Source organism: Schistocerca nitens, chromosome 2, assembly GCF_023898315.1.
Source record: "Schistocerca nitens isolate TAMUIC-IGC-003100 chromosome 2, iqSchNite1.1, whole genome shotgun sequence".
Classification (NCBI taxonomy): Eukaryota; Metazoa; Arthropoda; class Insecta; order Orthoptera; family Acrididae; genus Schistocerca; species Schistocerca nitens.
In genome coordinates, this window is record NC_064615.1 from 430805518 (window position 1) to 430827839 (window position 22322).

The 22322-nt window shown below is 42.0% G+C and overlaps 1 protein-coding gene across 1 annotated transcript in view; it reads left to right on the plus strand.

Annotated features, from left to right (window-relative positions):
- The first annotated feature begins 17411 nt into the window (after nucleotides 1–17411).
- The window catches only part of LOC126236297 (macrophage mannose receptor 1-like), a 70214-nt gene continuing 65303 nt past the window's right edge, over nucleotides 17412–22322 (plus strand). Inside the window, exon 1 of the mRNA XM_049945489.1 lies at nucleotides 17412–17525. The gene's annotated coding sequence lies outside the window, so the exon portion shown is untranslated. The remainder of the gene's footprint in view (nucleotides 17526–22322) is intronic.

Here is a 22322-nt window from a genome sequence, read left to right on the forward strand (position 1 = left end):
GTATCATTCGAAAAGTGACACTTTCTCTTTCAATCAGACATTTTCGTAAGCTATGATAATTTCTTAGTGATAAACAGTTGACAATAGCACTTAGTCACCGCATTACACGTCACTGTACATATCACGCCTTATATACCAGCAGGAAACACTTCAAACCTTACTAACTTGTACACGTTGTTCGTATTACGTTTAGAAGGAATCGACTTAACATAACTGCCCGAGTCTTCCACGTCTCGCCCCTTAAATAGTCTAGTCCCGTACAGCTGAAGAAGTCTGGTATTTGGTCGAAGAATGGCGCTGTATCTAGAAGATGACTGCATCGTCAGTACAGGATACGCAGCATGCAACGTGAGACGGCCTTGTCAACATAAACTTGTTGACTTAAATAAAATTGAGGCTGTATTTACGTATTGCGCTAACTGATGGCTTTACTTCAGTACTTGAGCAAGCTCGCAACAATATTTTGCAAAATCGGGAAAAAATTGCTTGTTGTCGGAATGGCGGGACAAAAAGATCCATAACGGTGACGGTCCCATATATCTGGACGGATGACAATTCTACTCTGGACACGCTTGCTATCAGACCTCATTCATTACGTGTTCTGACAGCGTGAGATACTTTAGACTGTTACTGAACTGTGGGGTGGCGGATGGTGCGATTTCGGTTTATGAAGATCATAATTTTTTCCTGGCTTGAGTGTGCGGGCAGCTGTCCTCCTTTCCACTTCGCTGATAAGCCCTAGATTAACAATCGGCTGTAGTGATCCCTCTAAAAATGATTTTTACGGCTAAAAATGAATTTGCGGCTAAGCTTCAATTTCCAAAACAATCTCATTCCATCCAGGCTAAACATTCGCTCCGGAAGCAGTCCTGGTACTCCTGTTGCTGAATCGCGCGAAGCGCCGTCTGCGAAATTTCTTTTATCTCGTCCATCGTTGCAAATCTTTGTCCTTTCATTGGTTTTTTCAACTTTAGAAATAAAAACAGAGTTCGCAGGGGGCAGGTCTGGAGAATAGAGGATGAGGCAGCACAGTGATTTCGTTTTTTGTGCAATGGTCACTCACCAACAGGGATGAATGTGCGGGTGCGTGATGCAAGAGCCATGAATTGTCTCGCCACATTCAGGCCGTTTTCTTCTCACATTTCCACGCAGGCGTCGCAACACGTCGCGATTGTACCACTGATTAACAGTTTGTCCCTGTGGCACGAATATATGATGAACTAATCCTTCAAAGTCAACGTGGCTCTGATACCTGACCTGACCTGATGAGCGTTTTTTGGTCTCGGGAAACCTTTTCAGACGGATTGTGAAACTGAACCTTAGTTTCAATAGAATAAGCGTACACCGAAGTCTCATCACCAGTCAGGTTTCTGTTAAGGAACATCTCGTTCTCTTTTGCGCGATGCAAAAGTTCTTCACAGATTGCGAGGCGAAGGTCTTTCTAGTGTTGACCTGCGAGCCGTGGGACGATCTTGGCGGCAACACGTGTATTTCAGGATGCTGGGTCAGAATTTCATGACATGATACAACTGAAATGTTACGTTCTTCTTCAATGTCTCGGACAGTCAGTCTTCGATTGGGACGCACAGTTTCGTTGCCGTTCCTGACATCAGTGTGTTCGGTGCATGTCGAAGGGCGTCCTGAACAAAGGTCTTCTTTCCGGTTGGCCACTTTTAACGCGGGTGAACGATTCGTAACAGCAAGTACGGCTTAATCACTCATCACTGTAGGCTTCCTGCTTCGTTTGGTGTGTTTCTGTGAAGGTCTTCTTGAGTTTCATGCAAAAATTAACACAGACGCGTTGTTCCTCTAACTCTGCCATCTCAAAATTCGCAAACAGTGCGGCACAACGTCGTACTCAACACAGCACTGAACAATATCTAACAGACATACACAAGCCGACCGCTGTGGTCGAGCGGTTCTAGGCGCTTCAGTCCGGAACTGCGCGGCTGCTACGGTCGCAGGTTCGAATCCTACCTCGGGCATGGATGTGTGTGATGTCCTTAGGTCAGTTAGGTTTAAGTTCTAGGGTACTGATGACCTCAGATGTTAAGTCCCATAGTGCTTAGAACCATTTTGAACCTGACATACACCAATGAAACTCCCGACAATTACACATTAAACTTAGGCGCCTGCAGGGATTCCAACCGCATTTCGCTCCAACACACTATTGGCGTGAAATGAACAATGTTCCGGAATTTTTTGAACAAGCGTCGTAAGAGGTCTAATTCTTTATGATTTTACTGAAAGCTTTTAAAGATCTCAGGAACTACATGAGATGGAAATGAACTGCTTTTTCTTACAGATAAGCTAGAATAAGATTCAGAAATTTATTTCTGTTTAGGTTTGTTTTTAAATGTCTCAACAAGCGCCCAAGGAAAGGCAACTAGTGTCATCGGGAGAAGAGAGGATGGCGGGGTGAGCGTGGATAAATATTCTCGACTTGTCCTGGTGCCAACCAGCTTAACTGACTGTGCAATTGTAGAGTCCCTACTCCAGAAACAGTTTGAGTGTGGCCTCATGAAATGTGGCTAGTAATGTATGTTACTCTGGTGTCACGGCTGTATATCTAAACCTTAAATTAGAGATATGCTAAGTTGATGGGAAGAGTCGCCACTCTGCGATACCGAGTCGGCGGGGGCACTATTGCCGTCGCTGCCGTAGTAGATGCTGGGACATAGGAGCCGAATCTTTTCCTGCAGAAACTCGCTCCCTACTCCGTCACTTTTGGGGCCATGTAAGGACATCGACTACTCCATAGGGTTACAATGACGCGGTACTGAGATCTCCGCTTACGCACCACTGGTGTTGATGCTTTTCACCTTAGTTTTTGTAAAACTATTATCAATTCACATAGTAGACAGCATACAATATGCATAGCAATCAAATTGTCTGTTACCAAACATAATCGCAGTGTTTGGAGACATGGACGTCCGAAAAGAGGATGGGGAAGAGTAGGCTTTTGTGCCCCCCGCCCCCTTCCTATGCTCCCACTGGAAACTGGAGAACAGAGTTATTATTTATACGTTTCTTAGTGCAACAGTGCATGATTCGCAGGTTTAGGAAGATCTAGTATAACGTGGCCACCCTCAATGAGAAGTACTATGTCTACAACAACCACTGCATAACTTAACCTTTGTTTAATTGTTACGCCGTTCAGTGGAAATTACGCTGCTTTCTTCTTCGCAGACGCTTCCTTGCTGTGCCCTACACTAAAATGAAATGCAGAAATTTCTCGAACTGTGCTGAAACAGAAACGTCAATTTATTTTCTCACAATTCCACATAACCGCCATTGTTAGGCACCGATAAGACGCCTGGAGACAACTCAGTTCTGCACGTGCTTGCGTTGAACAGCAGGTGTGAGGCCGGCCGGTGTGGCCGTGCGGTTCTAGGCGCTTCAGTCTGGAACCGCGTTGCCGCTACGGTCGCAGGTTCGAATCCTGCCTCGGGCATGGATGTGTGTGATGTCCTTAAGTTAGTTGGGTTTAAGTAGTTCTAAGTTCTAGGGGACTGATGACCACAGATGTTAAGTCCCATAGAGCTCAGAGCCATTTGAACCATTTGAACAGCAGGTGTGATTCTTTCAGTCGCGGCAAAGCTTCTGTGCAAAATAGCCATCACTTAGACATATGACGTTTGTATGTAACTAATGCTCCATAGTTTGCCCGGCATTGTCGATTTTGTACAAAAGCTTCAATTTTCTTGGTTTTCACAAAAAAAAAAAAACTGCCGTATAAAAGGTGCTGTAAATTTTTCACTCCAACTTATAGAAGATTCTCGATTTTCCAGGAGCATAAGTAGTCGTTTTTGATGCTTTATGTAGCCAATTATACAGCCCGTTGAGACCCAGAACAGGCCCTGTCGTTGATTTCATCGTGCCTTCTAGCTTGATTACGAGGACTCCATATGAACGCCAATACCTTTTTAACGTCTGTAAATGGGCTTGATAAAAATTCTCGACAAAAAGAAATTCGGATATTTTTACGTAGCAAGTCGTTTGCATATAACTATAGTACATGTATAATTTAAGAAGACTGTCGGAAAAGTGCCTGATGAGAGTACCGCCATCGGTTGAATTCGAATGCCAGTAATGTACCTCTTGACCTACTACCAGTTTAGTTTCATAGCCATCATCATGGTATAGAAGTTCATATATTGTCTACGTATAATGTGATGTCGTATCAGTAAGATAATTTAAGTAGTACAGCCCCAACAGAACGGCTGAACTTCAAAAGAGTATACAGGGATCCATGTTCATGACATTGGATGTTGGATATGAAAACACGCCACCTCATGAGTAGAAGTACCTGTTCTTTTGATGCTGATTAGTTGTGATGGAGATTTATAAATGTCATGGCTGCAATGACTGAGGGAACTGTGAGGGCACAATGGTACTTCGTGGACATCCTGCGTCGTCATGGATTACCTCTCATTTGATAGTGTCGGGCAGTAATTTTTCAGTGGTTGTCCACACATGAATTGCTTGTCTGTGAATTGTCTTAGGTACTCCCGTGGCCAGCGCGATCAACATATCTGTCCCCTATAGAGCATGCGTGGAACCTCCTCGGACGTCAACTCCGTCCAAGTACCAGTATCCAGAATATGAAGCACCAGTTACCGCAGTTGTGGAGTGGCTTGCCTCAGGACAGGATTCAACGAATTTATGACTATCTACCGAACTAGTGCTTGCATCCAGACCACAAAGGGTGCGATGTCATGCTGGTAATATTGGGCTCATATGCCAAGATATTTGTAATTTTGGCTATAAATTGTAATCAATGAAATAATATCAGGTACACTCTCAAAAACGTAAGTTTGATTCCCGTTTCTCCTGCTCTCCTGCTTGCTTCAGTTTCTTTTTGTCAGGCAGTGTATTTAGCCTTTGCATGAGACATTATCGAGTCTGTAAACTGTAACAGATTTTCGGAAGACAGGGCGGTCCCAATTACTGTTCTGTGGACCGGAATTTTATGAGACTGCATCTGCACATCCTGCTTAAATAATACCTTCACCTCAATGTCAAGTACTCAGAAGGTGACTGGTTTGGTGCGGCCCGTCACAAATTCGTCTCCTGCTCCAGTCAATTCATTCACTTCATTTCAGACTAGCGCTTTCACAAATCTCAATTATTTGCTGAATGTATTTCAATCTCTGTCTTCTCCTACACTTTTTACCCTGTGCGGTTCACATTAGTACCACAGAGGTTAATCGCAGATGCCTTCACATGTGTCCTACGTCATGTCATTTCTCCTTGCCAAAAACATGTGCCTTTCTTCACCGATTCCTTGAAGAGCCTCCATATTCCTTAACAGTCCACCTTATTTTCGACAGTCTACTGTAGTACCTTATCTCAAAGGTACTGTACTCCTTTTCCCACCTTCCGTCATTCACTGCTATACAATGCTGTGCTCCAAACGAACATTCTCTAAAATATCTTCCTATCATTAAGACCGGGGATGTCAAACTGATTCCCTATTTTTAGATATTCAGAGGGCTTTTAACATCGTTCGTCACAAGCGAGTTCTTATCAAATAGCATGCCTACTGAGTATCGTGTCAGCTGTACTACTGGATTCGTGATTTCCTGTCAGGAAGGTCACATTTCGTGGTAATTGACGGAAAGTCAACGACTAAAACATATGTAATATCTGGAGTTCCCCAAGGAAGTTTTAAAAGGCCCTGCTGTTCCTGATCTCTTTAGTAGATTTAGCGAACAATCTGAACTGTTAGACTGTTTGCAGAATATTCGTAATTGTAATACGGAAGTATTTACGAGTAGTTGAATGCCAGATTTTAGATTTAGTGGATACCTTTCGGCACTCATTTTTCGTTATGTAGAGTCAATTGCCACTCTTCGCACCATGGAGATATGTGGTCAAAATCATTTTAGAATTAGTAGGATCTGTTTGAGCTGTAACTGTTCGTTGCACGTTTTTACATGTCTTTGACATCTTCGGAAATGCCATTTTCGACTATGTTACGATGATTTCAAAATGGGTCTCGGCTCAAAACTAGTCATCGAGGGAACAAAAAGAAAAACTAAAATTAGCAAATTTGGACTGGTGTTTCGTTCTACTGATTAACACAAGTTGCTGACCCACAGCTACTCGAGCGTGCTGGAAGTTCGCACTTTACAGTTGGTTTTGATCATCTGATGACTTTACAAGATCGCAAGTAAGAGCATCATCATCCGGATCGGATGGAGGCAAGGTTTCTTGCCGCTGCACGTCCGTGTAACTTATTTTCTCTTCATGTGAGGTATGTGCGCTTCAGTGGTGCTCTTTACACAATCTTATTTGTTTGACGAAGCCCAAATGGCTAATGCTTTTGAATATACCATTACATTTAATAGCGTGATATGTGTAACGTAACACGTTTTTACTTAGTTATGGCATGTAATATAGTTGTTTATAGTTATTTTCTGCTTTACATTCGTACAGTTAGGTGTGTTTTGTTAATTGCACTACCTCTACATACATAAATTTTCTTCGTCTGAAGATAGACATTACCAACCAAAATAAATAACACGGTCACAAATTAACATTGTGATCCAAGATTGGAATCATAATAAAGCAAAGATTTTAAAAATATTTTCATTCGGTTTTCATAAAATTTTGACGTAAAGTATACGTTAAAGAAGTATGTCCTTTAACTTGATGTAACTCTGTTTTACATACTTTATAAATTTTAGCGTCTATCTTATTTTGTAAGTCACCATACAAGTGGAACCGTTGGACGGTTAGAACGATTAACTGTTACCAAAGGTAGAAAAGTGGGTGGTAGGTAAAAAATGTTTGACTACCTCTGAATTAGAAAGTAAACTAGCAATTTCCCTTCAGTAATCGCCAACACCAGGCCACTCATAAATATATGTTTAATGTATGTAAAGTACACTACTGGAAATTGAAATAAGAACACCGTGAATTCATTGTCCCAGGAAGGGGAAACTTTATTGACACATTCCTGGGGTCAGATACATCACATGATCACACTGACAGAACCACAGGCACATAGACACAGGCAACAGAGCATGCACAATGTCGGCACTAGTACAGTGTATATCCACCTTTCGCAGCAATGCAGGCTGCTATTCTCCCATGGAGACGATCGTAGAGATGCTGGATGTAGTCCTGTGGAATGGCTTGCCATGCCATTTCCACCTGGCGCCCCAGTTGGACCAGCGTTCGTGCTGTACGTGCAGACCGCGTGAGACGACGCTTAATCCAGTCCCAAACATGCTCAATGGGAGACAGATCCGGAGATCTTGCTGGCCAGGGTAGTTGACTTACACCTTCTAGAGCACGTTGGGTGGCACGGGATACATGCGGACGTGCATTGTCCTGTTGGAACAGCAAGGTCCCTTGCCGGTCTAGGAATGGTAGAACGATGGGTTCGATGACGGTTTGGATGTACCGTGCACTATTCAGTGTCCCCTCGACGATCACCAGTGGTGTACGGCCAGTGTAGGAGATCACTCCCCACACCATGATGCCGGGTGTTGACCCTGTGTGCCTCGGTCGTATGCAGTCCTGATTGTGGCGCTCACCTGCACGGCGCCAAACACGCATACGACCATCATTGGCACCAAGGCAGAAGCGACTCTCATCGCTGAAGACGACACGTCTCCATTCGTCCCTCCATTCACGCCTGTCGCGACACCACTGGAGGCGGGCTGCACGATGTTGGGGCGTGAGCGGAAGACGGCCTAACGGTGTGCGGGACCGTAGCCCAGCTTCATGGAGACGGTTGCGAATGGTCCTCGCCGATACCCCGGGAGCAACAGTGTCCCTAATTTGCTGGGAAGTGGCGGTGCGGTCCCCTACGGCACTGCGTAGGATCCTACGGTCTTGGCGTGCATCCGTGCGTCGCTGCGGTCCGGTCCCAGGTCGATGGGCACGTGCACCTTCCGCCGACCACTGGCGACAACATCGATGTACTGTGGAGACCTCACGCCCCACGTGTTGAGCAATTCGGCGGTACGTCCACCCGGCCTCCCGCATGCCCACTATACGCCCTCGCTCAAAGTCCGTCAACTGCACATACGGTTCACGTCCACGCTGTCGCGGCATGCTACCAGTGTTAAAGACTGCGATGGAGCTCCGTATGCCACGGCAAACTGGCTGACACTGACGGCGGCGGTGCACAAATGCTGCGCAGCTAGCGCCATTCGACGGCCAACACCGCGGTTCCTGGTGTGTCCGCTGTGCCGTGCGTGTGATCATTGCTTGTACAGCCCTCTCGAAGTGTCCGGAGCAAGTATGGTGGGTCTGACACACCGGTGTCAATGTGTTCTTTTTTCCATTTCCAGGAGTGTATATACAGGTAGAAGACACTTGGTGACTCCTTGTTATATGAGGTCTTCTTTAAATGAACGGAGAAGTCTTCATTCACCATGTGTCTTCTGGACCGGGTCTCGTATACTGCACAGTTTTCCACTGCGGGAGGTTGTGAAAGGAGGATAACCAAATGTTTCCCATTTATCGACTGTGCCTGTTTGATGAATAGTATTCTGCTCATTAAAAGTGTAATGAGTAAACTACTTTCTTACTGCAGTAGTTTAATGGCAACCTTGACGATTTTCATGAGGCCAGTAGGAAATAGGCTTTGATCTTAAGCTCTATCGCAGTAGCCGACCGGCGACCATTAAGATGCAGTGTCAACCTCGGCAGGGTATGCTTCTCTGTCATTTCACCTGCCGTGCCTGAACCCTTTGCAAGGACCACACACACTAAGAGTTGTTTCGCTGCTGCTGCTGTTCTGCATAATCGACTTACATTGTACTGGGATGCTGAAAATTTAATGAGGCAGCAGATTAATTTCAATTTGAAAGTATGTAGAAGCAATTTCCTCAACTTAAATATCTTAGAACAAGCATTAAGAGTAATACAGTGCACAAACACAGCACGTCATCAGAGACAATTGACACTGTACTATGTCTGGTTTAACACCATAATTTATGTTACGAATGCTCTCTCCATCTAGCTCAGATGCTGTTGTCACTCTGGAAAGCGCAATGAACAGTATATTGTCAACAGACACATGTAGAAGACATCAGTACTAATATTCTCCTATTTCAAATACTAACCATGTCTACGAGTACTGAGAACAACCAAGTCTGTTGGAAGTAGCCGGCCGGGGTGGCCGAGCGGTTCTAGGCACTACAGTCTGGAACCGCGAGACCACTACGGTCGCAGGTTCGAATCCTGCCTCGTGCATGGATGTGTGTGATGTCCTTAGGTTAGTTAGGTTTAAGTGGCTCTAAGTTCTAGGGGACTGATGACCTCAGAAGTTAAGTGCCACAGTGCTCAGAGCCATTTGAACCATTTGATGGAAGTGACAGCAAAAAAAGGAATGCTCACTCTCGATGTACAATACATAAAATGAATCCCTACGTTCTTGTAACAAAAACCTTCCTTTGTAGAAAATAGCCCTTTTTGTCAAGGAATTACATTATAAAACTTGATAACATAAAATACAGCGTTTTCCTTGCTTAGGGAGAATTTGAAAGGTGTTTTGTTATGTAAGTGCTATTTTTTCTTTTTACATATTAGATCAATTACATAAGTCGTCAACAATGTTAGAGTAAGAGAAATAAGCAAAAAGTAAAACCTTCGAAAGTGAGTGACGGTGACACAGTGGTGGAAGATGTGGAGGAGGAGGGGTTGAAAACGTGAGGGAGGGATTAGGAATGTAAAATTGGAACCTATTATTGCCTGATATCACCGCACATAATTGTGACTGTTTCTGTTAGCATTAATTTTCAGTCAACTGAAGACATACAATCTATAACACATTATGCGAGTGCCATCTGTCACATCTCTCATATCATAGAACACCTGGATATGCATAGCTGCTCCAAAAAAGATTTGGACAACTAAAAGAAAAACAATAAGAAGGAACATCGTTCCGCTCCGCTTGAACAGAATACTTGTTCTACATATTGCAAGGGCTTCCTGAAGGTGTTTTATGATTGTCATGTAAGAGACAGAGCAGGATTCGTGGTGTACAAGATTAAAGGAGAATATAGTTTGAGTCGAACTAAAAAAAAAAAAAAACCGATAGATTGAAGATATATATCGACGTCGCGTTTCCAAATTTTAACTCTGTCAAATTAAAAAGGAATTGAAAAAGATCTTTCGATGGGCCCTTAGGAGGTCAATGTATACACATATGGCATTTTCTTAGTACGCAAACAGTCTTACGAAAATTGCCAAATACGGGTTTTTAGCTCTGGAACGCTGGAATCCGACATGATGGGAAAATATATTTGGTGTTGGCGACTAGCGCTACAGGTGACCAGTCTACTAAATAGAAATAACATGAGTAAGAACATTGCGAAACGCTTCGGCTGCTTAAAGAAATGTTCACTACTGCGAATTCCCAATAATGCCATTTCTCTGACACGTGGAGGATGCTGTCTGACCACAGTCCAGACGTACGTAGTACGAGATAAAGATAGCGCTTTCGAAACGGCGGGGAAAAACTCAGTGCCCTAGAACGGCTCAGCATCGAGGAATTGTATCCGACGAAGATGACAACGAGATGCCTGCAGTCTGTATTGGCACGTGAGTACAGCCGCTGTAGCGTACATTAGCAGTCGCAATGCTTTGTGGCCTCCATACTGTGCTACTGATCGTATGCTGCCGTCGCTTATTCAGGTAGCACGTAGCGGCTGCAGGATATTTATGGTCTCCTCACTGAAATCTCTTGCGTGTATTCGTACAGATTGTGTATGTGGAGATGCTACGTCTGTTAGAATCGGACTAAAGTAGTAAATAGTTTTTTTTTCAGATGATGGGTACCGTAATCGATTGCTGTACCTGCCGACGTTAATAACATACACTTAAGGATCTTTCAGAGAGATTGCATCTGAGAATCTATGTCTTGCAACGGGGGAAAAGTACACTATCCCAACCAAATCACACGAAGCAGAGCCACTGCGTTTCATTTCCTGACGTAGAAGTAATCAACGTTGCTACCTCCTGTAGCACTGTCATCTTCAGGGAGAAATCGCGCTATTCGTTCCCGTTACTCAGAGGATTGTGTAGAGCGAGACTCAAATCGATGACAAGTTTACAGATACCGGAAGCACTTGCAAACAAAATACATGCTATATACCGGGTGATCAAAAAATCAGTATAAATTTGAAAACTTAATAAACCACAGAATAATGTAGACAGAGAGGTAAAAATTGACACACATGTTTGGAATGACATGGGGTTTTATTAGAACCAAAAAAGAAGAAACGAAGTATTGCTAGACGCGTGAAAGATCTCTTGCGCGCGTCGTTTGTGATGATCGTGTGCTCAGCCTCCACTTTCGTCGTGCTTGGCCTCCCAGGTCCCCAGACCTCAGTCCGTGCGATTATTGGCTTTGGGGTTACCTGAAGTAGCAAATGTATCGTGATCGACCGACATCTCTAGGGATGCTGAAAGAACCCATCCGACGCCAAAGCCTCACCATAACTCCGGATACGATTTACAGTGCTGTCCACAACATTATTCCTCGACTACAGCAATTGTTGAAGAATGATGGTGGACATATTGAGCATTTCCTGTAAAGAACATTATCTTTGCTTTGTCTTACTTTGTTATGCTAGTTATTACTATTCTGATCAGATGAGGCGCCATCCGTCGGACATTTTTTGAACGTTTGTATTTTTTTGGTTCTAATAAAACCCCATGTCATTCCAAGCATCTGTGTCAATTTGTACCTCTCTATCTACATTATTCCGTGATTTATTCAGTTTTCAAATTTATACTGACTTTTTGATCACCCTGTATTAAGCATATCCATTACGGACATTTAAGAACTGGTTTTTCAATGTAAATAGGGGAAACTGGACCCAGTTCTATGTTGAAATACTTGTTCATTCCACAAACCGGTTTTCTTCAGGTGATGCACAGAGGGTTACATGACTATGTCCTAGTGTAATGTTGAGTGTTGACTCTATGATGAGAAGATGGCAGATGCTTTAGTGTACCACAATGAATAATTAACGTTTATGTGGTGATTTTTGTCCAAACATAGTTTCTCTACTAACTGCGAGTTGCTTCGTAACGTAAAATACGTGCTTGTGAAATATGTTATCATATGAACTCAATTTTTCTTATCAAATATAGAAAAACGCATCATTATCAATATTAAAACTCATCTTTAGAAAAACTGAACCAATTTCGGTCATACACAACTGGAATCTAGTATCGACGAGTGGCCTGTTGAGAACGGCACAACGTAGTTCCTAGATTGGTGTCTACAGCAGAACTGAGCGTCAGGATCAGACTGGCTCATTGTTTATTTTGATGAGTCGGGGATTCACATGTTACCACAGTGGAACTGTGCTGGCAGAACCACAGTGTCCGATATTACTGCACGATAATTGTAACATTCAACGCATTTTTTCTTCTTCGTCCAAGTAACAAAGACTTATTTCTGTAATAAAGCCTTCGTTCCATAATGGAACGTGCGCTGCTGTGAAGCTCCCTGGCCGCGTACCAGACCTATACGAGGTCACTATCGCTAATATCTGAGCTATCCACTTTCGGCTCACAACTCGCCTAACGGGTAAAGTAAGACAGGAACTCTGGAACTCGGTTTTCGCTTCCGGTCCAGCTAAAAGTTTGAGCCCGTCATCTGAACATTTCATAATGGGATATACTTCTGTTCTTGTTATGCTGAATGACAATAACTGGGTTGAGATTGGTAGTGGAAGCTAGAGTACGCATTTTGGTTCATCGACATAGAGGCACGTGTATCCCCTTGTAGTTTTATCGCTGGCTGCCAGCTTTCACAGATTAAAGCTGGTATGTTGTCATACCTTACTGAAATCGAATACAACAAGAAACAAGAAAGAGTTACTGACTTTTCGTCAATCATTTACGTAGCATGAGTTTTGTGAATGGCTATGTCAGCGGCAGAAGACGAGGTTTGTGTTACGGCCTTGGTCTACCTCCGCCAACGATCAGTGCCCTTCTTCAGACAGAGGGATAACCGTATAATAGAGACAAACACGCAAATAATCGTTGCGAGTTAAAGCCGACGTATTGCTTTGTAAGCTGTTCTCCTTTAAGAGATGCACGGCTCTCGACCCGAGCAATGAAACGTACGAACGAAGCATTACATGCCCAACTCGGCTGTCTAGTCTTTTTGCTCAACACACGTCGGTAGAGAGGCATAACCAAAATGAAATTTTCGCGTATTACCAATATTTGTAACAATTATTGCGCAGTCTACAAATATAGTTGTATACCAGCCGAAGTTTTCACACAACCGCCCCAAATTCCTCTTCGTCTTTTAACAAGATAGAAGCGATGCCTATTTCAGTGAATCTTATTTCATTCATGAACAATGGGTTGAATGAATGTTGAATTACAGAAGCATATGAATTGTTTTATGTGGTTTTCTCGCACTTGTTGTTTCAAGATATGTTCATTTTGCAGCAAGAGCGGCTACGCTGTTATTTTTCTTACAATATTTTTCAATGAATAACGAAGGATGCTAAACTTGTGAACGCATTATGAAAAGGTATCCTCACTCGAAACCTCAGTGTGTGTCAGCGCAGTGCTCGTTGTAACGCGGTTACGGAGTGAGGATTTGTAAAATTTAAAAGAATGAAGAAAAAATTCTTCATTCATTAAGGAAGTGCGAGGTAGGAAGCTACCCCAAGGCTTCATTAGCTTATTTTGATGATAACCAGGTCCTGAATTCCAGTCTTATTTTTTTCTTGAGTCACCAATCTTGAGTCATCAGTTTCATGCGGCCCGCCAACAATTCCACTCCTGTGCCAACCTCTTCATCTCAGAGTAGCACATGCAACCTACGTCCTCAATTATTTGCTAGATGTATTCCAATGTCTGTCTTTTTCTACAACTTTTGCCCTCTACAGTTCTCTCTAATACATGGGAGCCATTCCCTGATGTCTTAACATATGCCCTATCATCCTGTCCCTTCTTGTCAGTGTTTTTGCACATATTCATTCCCTCTCCGATTCCACGCAGAACCTCCTCATTCCATACCTTACCAGTCCACCTAATTTTCGACATTCGTCTGTAGCACCACATCTCAAATGCTTTGATTCTCTTCTGTTCCTGTTTTCCTAAAGCCCATGTTTCACTAACTTACAATGTAGTGCTCCAAACGTACGTTTTCAGAATTTATTCTTCAAACTAAGGCCTATGTTTGAAACTAGTAGACTTCACTGGGTCAGGAATGCTCTATTTGACAGTGTGAGCCTGCTTTTGATGTTCTCCTTGCTCCGTTCGTCATTGGTTATTTTGTTGCCTATGTAACAGAATTCCTTAACTTCATCTACTTCGTGACCATCAATCCTAATGTTAAGTTTTTCACGGTTCTCATTTCTGCTACTTCTCACTACTTTCGTCTTTCTTCGATTTACTCTCAATCCATATTCTGTACTCATTAGACTGTTCGTTCCAGTCAGCAGATCCTGAAATTCTTCTTTACTTTCACAGAAGATAACAATGTCATCAGCGAATCGTATCGTTAATATCCTTTCACCTTGAATTTTAATTCCACTACTTAATGTTTCTTATATTTCCATCATTGCTTCTTCGATATACAGATTGAACAGTAGGGGTAAAAGACTATGTCCCTTTCCTACACCCTCCTTAATCCGAGCATTTCGTTCTTGCTAGATTATTATGTCTTGGCTCTTGTACATATTATCCGCCTCTCCCTATAGCTTATCCCTATTTTTCTCAGAATTTCGAATATCTTGCACCATTTTACATTGTCGAACGGTTTTTCCAGGTCGACAAATCCTATGAACTTGTTTTGATTTTTCTTTAGTCTTACTTCCATTATCAACCACAACCTCAGAATTGCCTCTCTGGTGCCTTTACCCTTCCTAAAGCCAAACTGATCGTCATCTAACACATCCTCAATTTTCTTTTCCATTTCTACGTATGTAATTATTGTCAGAAACTTGGATGCGTGAGCTGTTAAGCTAATCGTGCGATGATTGTCGCGCTTGTCAGCTCTTGCAGTCTTTATAATTGTGTGGATGAAATTTTTCCGAAAGTCAGATGGTATGTCGCTAGAGTCATACATTCTGTATGCCAACGTGAATAGCCGTTTTGTTGCCACTTCTCTCTGTGGTTTTAGAAATTCTGATGGAATGTTATCTATCCCTTCTGCCTTATTTGATCTTAAATCCTCCAAAATGGCCTGATATTGCCAACAGATTATGAAACTCCAGGAGAAAATTCTGCATGTTTTCACAAATGTATTTCGTTTCGTGTTCCTTCTTCTCCATTATAATTGAATCTACGGTCGAAGATCACGCATACGAGGAAAAAACTGTAGAACTGAAAGTCGGATAAAGTCATACAAAACAATGTTATGGGCTAAGCTTTAGTCTGTCATTATGTTCTCTAGACAAACAAAATGCGCAGTTTCATTGGGCTTCTCACTCATTAGTACCTCACATTGCCATTCTCGATGCTAGTCGCGAACAACTAGCGGCCGTCTTAATGCGTTTCTTATAAGTGAAACTACTGACAACAAGTAGTAAAGATTAAAAACAGGTAAAATCTCAGTTACAAATAGACAAAATTATACGGGCCAAAGCAGTGAAACTAACTTATCTGTGCGGCTGTCCAAGATGGCGGCAACAAGAAATACTTAGAATATAACAGAGAGAGACAGCATATAACGTCCCCACAGTCGTTTAATGAACAAAGTAAGAGCATATGGACTATCAGACCAATTGTGTGATTGCATTGAAGAGTTCCTATATAAACAGAACGCAGCATGTCATTCTCAGTGAAGAGAAGTCTTCCGAAGTAAGAATGATTTCAGGTGTGCCGCAGGGAAGTGTCATAGGACCGTTGCTATTCAAAATATACGTAAATGACCTTGTGGATGACATCGGAAGTTCACTGAGGCTTTTTGCAGATGATGCTGTGGTGTATCGAGAGGTTGTAACAATGGAAAATTGTACTGAAATGCAGGAGGATCTGCAGCGAATTGACGCATGGTGCAGTGAATGGCAATTGAATCTCAATGTAGACAAGTGTAATGTGCTGCGAATACATAGAAAGATAGATCCATTATTATTTAGCTACAAAATAGCAGGTCAGCAAATGGAAGCAGTTAATTCCATATATTATCTGGGAGTACGCATTAGGAGTGACTTAAAATGGAATGATCATATAAAGTTGATCGTCGGTAAAGCAGATGCCAGACTGAGATTCATTGGAAGAATCCTAAGGAAATGCAATCCGAAAACAAAGGAAGTAGGTTACAGTACGCTTGTTCGCTCACTGCTTGAAAACTGCTCAGCAGTGTGGGATCCGTACCAGATAGGGTTGATAGAAGAGATAGAGAAGATCCAACGGAGAGCAGCGCACTTCGTTACAGGATCATTTAGTAATCGCGAAAGCGTTACGGAGATGACAGATAAACTCCAGTGGAAGACTCTGCAGGAGAGACGGTCAGTAGCTCGGTAATGGCTTTTGTTAAAGTTTCGGGAACATAGCTTCACCGAAGAGTCAAGCAGTATGTTGCTCCCTCCCACGTATATCTCGCGAAGAGACCATGAGGATAAAATCAAAGAGATTAGAGCCCACACAGAAGCATACCGACAATCCTTCTTTCCACGAACAATACGAGACTGGAATAGAAGGGAGAACCGATAGAGGTACTCAGGTACCCTCCGCCACACACCGTCAGGTGGCTTGCTGAGTATGGATGTAGATGTAGATAACGTCATTATTCGGGAACCAACATCTCGATTATCTGGTTCACAGGTACCAGCTGCAGGTGTATTATGGGAAAACATATTTTTTCTGTATTGCAGTTTCTTCAGTGAGCGGTTGTTACAGGGAGAAACGACGGAGAGAAGGTAACATTACGTTCCGTGTGTAACACTGTCTTAAAAACATCAGTTTACAACTCAAATTTTTCGATATCAAAGTATAAAATTCTATACAGATGGCATTATTTCCTACGATATAGCATATTCTATGTTTCTTTAAAACATGATACGAACTTTCTAACTACATTCACGTAATCATGAAGACTGGAAACACTATGGTTCACCAATAGATACCTTCAAAGACTAAACTTGACAGTGTGCGTATTGTTTGCTATGGGATTAGATGTTTGAGTATTAATGTTGATTTGACTCGGCTACGAACCAAGCAGTTTATATGAGAAGGGTATCTATGATCACAAAGAAGAAAAAAACCTCATACACTTGTGAAGATGTTGACAATTGTTGTGGTAATGCAAACATAGTGATACCACAAATCACATAACCAGACCGACCGACCGTTTGGCAGTGGCAGGCCAACATCGTCATGGAACTTTCTCCTAATGCTGACGCCACCACACGCTTCACCGTACGGTGAAAGCTGTGGCAACCTCGCCCGTGCGCAATCAGCACCAAATGGCTTTCCACTGTTTGACGTCTGAGAAGAACAGTTGCTTCTGAGATGCCGAGTGCCCGCTAGTATGTCAGCTGCAGAAGGAGAAGACGGACAAGTCTTGCTCTTCTCTTCAGGTATTAGCTAAATTATCTTTTACGGTAGCCACATTTGCTGGGGTCTTCCTCTACTACCGTTCCTTCTTTGACACACAGTTTCTAGCCTTTAAGTGGAATCTACAATTTTATCGTGTAACTATAATTTTTAGTTATTTTCTAGTATTTTGTCTCTTTTGGCTGTGTTATATTGTGCAACCTTTAACACGTCTCAGGAATTTCATGTCTTGTGCATGACGACGGCCTTCTGGTTTCTTAGTAATCACCCAGGTCTCGCTTCCATAAAGCAGTTTGGTGGCTGACGCGGTTTTGTAGAACTTAATTTTAGTGCCTTTCCTCGTTTTGTTTTTAAGGTTTCTGCTAATATTTACACATTCCCGTCAGAATTTACTCAGTTTCTGGTGTGTATCTTTGCTGTGCCCACATGTCGCCATACATCACAGGTAAATGCATTGGTATACTTGTTCTGAAATATTCGTATCTGTCACTGTTTTGGTTCTACTGTGTTATCTCTTCTTATGTTTTTCTGTAGAGACCTCCAAGTCAAATTTTGCATTTATTTGTTTCAGGAAGTAAATTCCTTTCTGAAGGTCCTTGTATGTGCTAGCCTCACTGCGTCGTCAACATACAGTAGGTTATTTTAGATTTTCCTGTCTAGGTATATACCTTTTCCAATTTATGTTTCTCAATTAAGCGTTTTTTCACGTATTGAAATGGCGAACAAATTTGTGGAGTTACAGCACCCTTGACGTACTTCTTTGTTGGTGTCTCATTTTTCCGTTCAGATTTATAGTGACTGTCTTCAGATATAAACGTTTTATTGCATTTATTAGACGTTTCGGATATCTGCGATTTGTCATTATCTTCAAAATTCGTTTATTGGCACTGTCAAAAATGCTTCTAATGTCGTTAAAAGGAATGTGTGTTTCTTCATTATACTCTCTGCGTTCTTGTCTTATTTACTGTAAAATAAAAACTGCATCTATCGTAGAGTGTCCTTTCCTAAAACCTATTTCTTCTTCATGCAGTATTTCTTCCGTTATGTTTTCAAGTCTTGTGTTTAAAATCATAGCATATCTTGTACGCCGAGTACATCAAACTTTATTCCTCCGTAGTTGCTACATAGGTTTTTATCTTCATTTTTTAAATTCAAATTACTCTGGAAAACTTTAAATATTTGGGCGTATTCTTGGTCTTCCAAAATTCGTTTAAAAGCCGCCAGTCATTGGTGTAGCGCCATTCTTCCATAGTTTAACAATTCAGCAGTTGTACAATCTCTTCCTGTCGATTTTATGTTCTTAAGTGCTGTTAAGGGGATGTTATTTCGTGGGAAACATTTCTTTTGCCGGCCGCGGTGGCCGTGCGGTTCTGGCGCTGCAGTCCGGAACCGCGGGACTGCTACGGTCGCAGGTTCAAATCCTGCCTCGGGCATGGGTGTGTGTGATGTCCTTAGGTTAGTTAGGTTTAAGTAGTTCTAAGTTCTAGGGGACTTATGACCTAAGATGTTGAGTCCCATAGTGCTCAGAGCCATTTGAACCATTTTGAACATTTCTTTTGATCCCTTCGCATTTATTGGTTCAATTTCCGTTTCTTGCCCTATATTATTATACCATAATCCTAATTACTTACCCATTGTTCTAAACATTATTTAGTTCTATCTTCTCTTTTTCTGTTGTATTTTAGTTTATAAAACCCAGTGGTGAAGCGTCTATTAGGGCTCTAAGGTTGAGTCTACCCAAAAAATTGGTATATGCACCCGCCAATGTAATGCATCTCATCTCTAGCATTGAGACCAATAGCAGCTCGGAATTCCGTGCTTGTTGCGAGCATGGCCTGTAAGCCTCTTTTGTTTCATGTAGCGAACTGGGGATTCTACAGCGTGGATACGGTTTGTAAAAGCTGGAGTTTGATTTCTTTCTACTTCTCTCCAGCAGGTGGATACACGCATAAGTAAAATGAAAAGTTATTCATCAGTTCCCTAAAATATATCCCTACTTCGCATCGTCTAACACGCCAACAGCAACCCAGATAGAATGTGAATCCATTAAGTCCTAATTTTAGTGTTTATTTAAAACACAAAGAGCAAGAAGTCATTGATAATTCGTAGAAATTAAATGTGAATACATGTCTGGATGTTGTTGTAGGGTGATAGTAAATACCTTATGTATTTTCATTGTTCCTCAGATTAAAGTATAGTAGACTTACTTATTACAAAGGTTTGTAGTTCAGCAACGTGTCTGTACATTTTCGTATCAACAGTAGTAGACGTACTTATGGTGAAACCTGAAAGAAGAATTTTGTATTTAAAATGTAGTAAGTAGTGGTAGCGATTAAATGACAAGTGAAGTATATTCCAGTGTGCCCTGTCACGTGTGAGGTGTCATCGTCAGTTTGTTTTGTCATTGCGTTATCAAAAGGAAAACTGTAAGTTGTGTAATTAAATCATCTTAAAGCGCATGGGATTGCTGACTGGCCGGCCGGAGTGGCTGTGCGGTTCTAGGCGCTACAGTCTGGAGCCGAGCGACCGCTGCGGTTGCAGGTTCGAATCCTGCCTAGGGTATGGATGCGTGTGATGACCTTAGGTTAGTTAGGTTTAATTGGTTCTAAGTTCTAGGCGTCTGATGACCTCAGAAGTTAAGTCGCATAGTGCTCAGAGCCATTTGAACCATTTTTTGATTGCTGACTACCACTAACTGCCACGGACGCGTTTATTTAATCAAAACATCGACTGATTTTTTTGATTGAAAACCCTACGTTCTTCTCTCGTCTTTCAAAAATGGCTCTGAGCGCTATGGGACTTAACTTCTGTGGTCATCAGTTCCCTAGAACGTAGAACTACTTAAACCTAACTAACCTAAGGACATCACAAACATCCATGCCCTAGGCAGGATTCGAACCTGCGACCGTAGCAGTCGCGCGGTTCCGGACTGAGCGCCTAGAACCGTAAGACCACCGCGGCCGGCTTCTCTCGTCTTTCTTTGGGGGATAAACTCCTGGTGAAAGAACGAAATATTTAGGAAAATTTGTAAGACATTTCCAAACACAACAGAGAAATGCAGAACGGTGGTTAATTGACGGTGTTGTAGGAACAAACTTTTTTATGTTTACTGTGTACTGTCAGGAATGGGTAATGACGGTTTTGAATGCTGTAAGCGGGGGGTAGGCAAAGAGAGTCTTCAAAATCTCCTTTCGAAAACTAAAAAACAAGAATTTTCCATTTCACATACTACAGCAGCTGTTAAATGCAACCAAGTATAACAAGAATTAGTCATGATCTTTCACGGGCAAACTCACCTGGAAGCTTTGAAAGGTAACAGAAAGTTTGATCGACACAGAAGTGTAATGAAGAGACTTATTTCGACTATCTGCATTTTAGCACGGCAAGAGTTCGAGTTCATGACGAGTTTGAGGTGTCAGTAAACAAAGAAAATGATTTAGTATTTTTGGACTTCTTGGCAGAAGAAGAATCATACATGAAAAAATCATTTAGCATCCGGTGGAGTATTTAGACACCATATCTGACACGCTGAATGAATTGGTAGCTCGTATTACGAATGTTATTAATCAAGAAATTTCAAGTGACGCTAATAATAGTCCATTTATTTCAGGACAAGCCCACGAAACAACTGATGCCTCAACTCGAAGTCAAATCAGTGTAATTTTCCGTTTTTCAAACAAGGAATCAGGAGGATTACAAGAGAGATTCTTAGGGTTTTAAGATATATCCGAAGACCAGTGTGCACATGGCATAGCCACAGTTTTGTTGCAAGTGCTAAGCAGGTGGAATATTGATAAAAACAAATTGCTATCGTGAACATACGGCGTCTGCAGTGCAATGGCAGGGTAAAATTACAGTGTTCATTCTATTATGAAATAAGCATATCCACAGGCTCTCTTTCTCCACTGCCATGCACGTCAATTGAATCTAGCCTTGATCTGTGCTTATTTAAGAATTACGTAAGTGAAAATTTTTGTGACCAATCTATAAGGATTTCACACATTTTTAGCGGTTCCTGTATAAGAAGTGAACTTCTGAGGGAAAGGGAACTACAGAGGCCTTGTGAAACGAGGTGGAATTTTCATTCACGCGTTGTACAAACCGTTATTGTTCACTATACATACCTGAGAGCAGCAGTTAATGATGTGATGGACAATGAAGAGTGGGATGACAATTATTTACATAAAGCCATTGGTTACAACTGCCTTAAGTATAGTGGATGATCAAACTTTTCTTGTGCTGCTGCAGATACACAGTTCGATTTTTCAGAATACAAACATTTTGTTCCACATCTTGCAAAGTAAAACTGTGGGAATAAGACGCTGTAAGCTTCAAATTGAAAACTGCATTAAGGCTGCTGAAAGACTAAGGTGTGAAGAAATTATTCTGAAACGCATAGTGGAAGCTAAGAGTCTTGAAAATTAAGCAGTAGTATCTGAAATTAATTTTAAAGAAACAGAAGCAAGTATTCAGAAAGTGAGAAAACTAACATTAGAAATAATTGACACAGTAGTAGTAAACACGGAAACTTGATTCTAGGACATTCACGAAACAGATTTTACAGAACTTGTAAATGAGAAAATTTCTCAGGTTACAGTTGTCCAAACAATTTCCCGATATGTGAAGTTGGACCACACCCACCCCCGCCCTCGGAACCTTTAACTTACTGAGGTCCTATAACACAGGATACATCCTTAACCACGAGGCAGTTTTCTAGGATGGCCTACGGCTGTGCTTCTGAGATATGACTTGTGAGGTTTTAACTTATTGAGGTTCTAATATGGATACCACAGAGGTCGATAACGACCCCTCCTAAAATC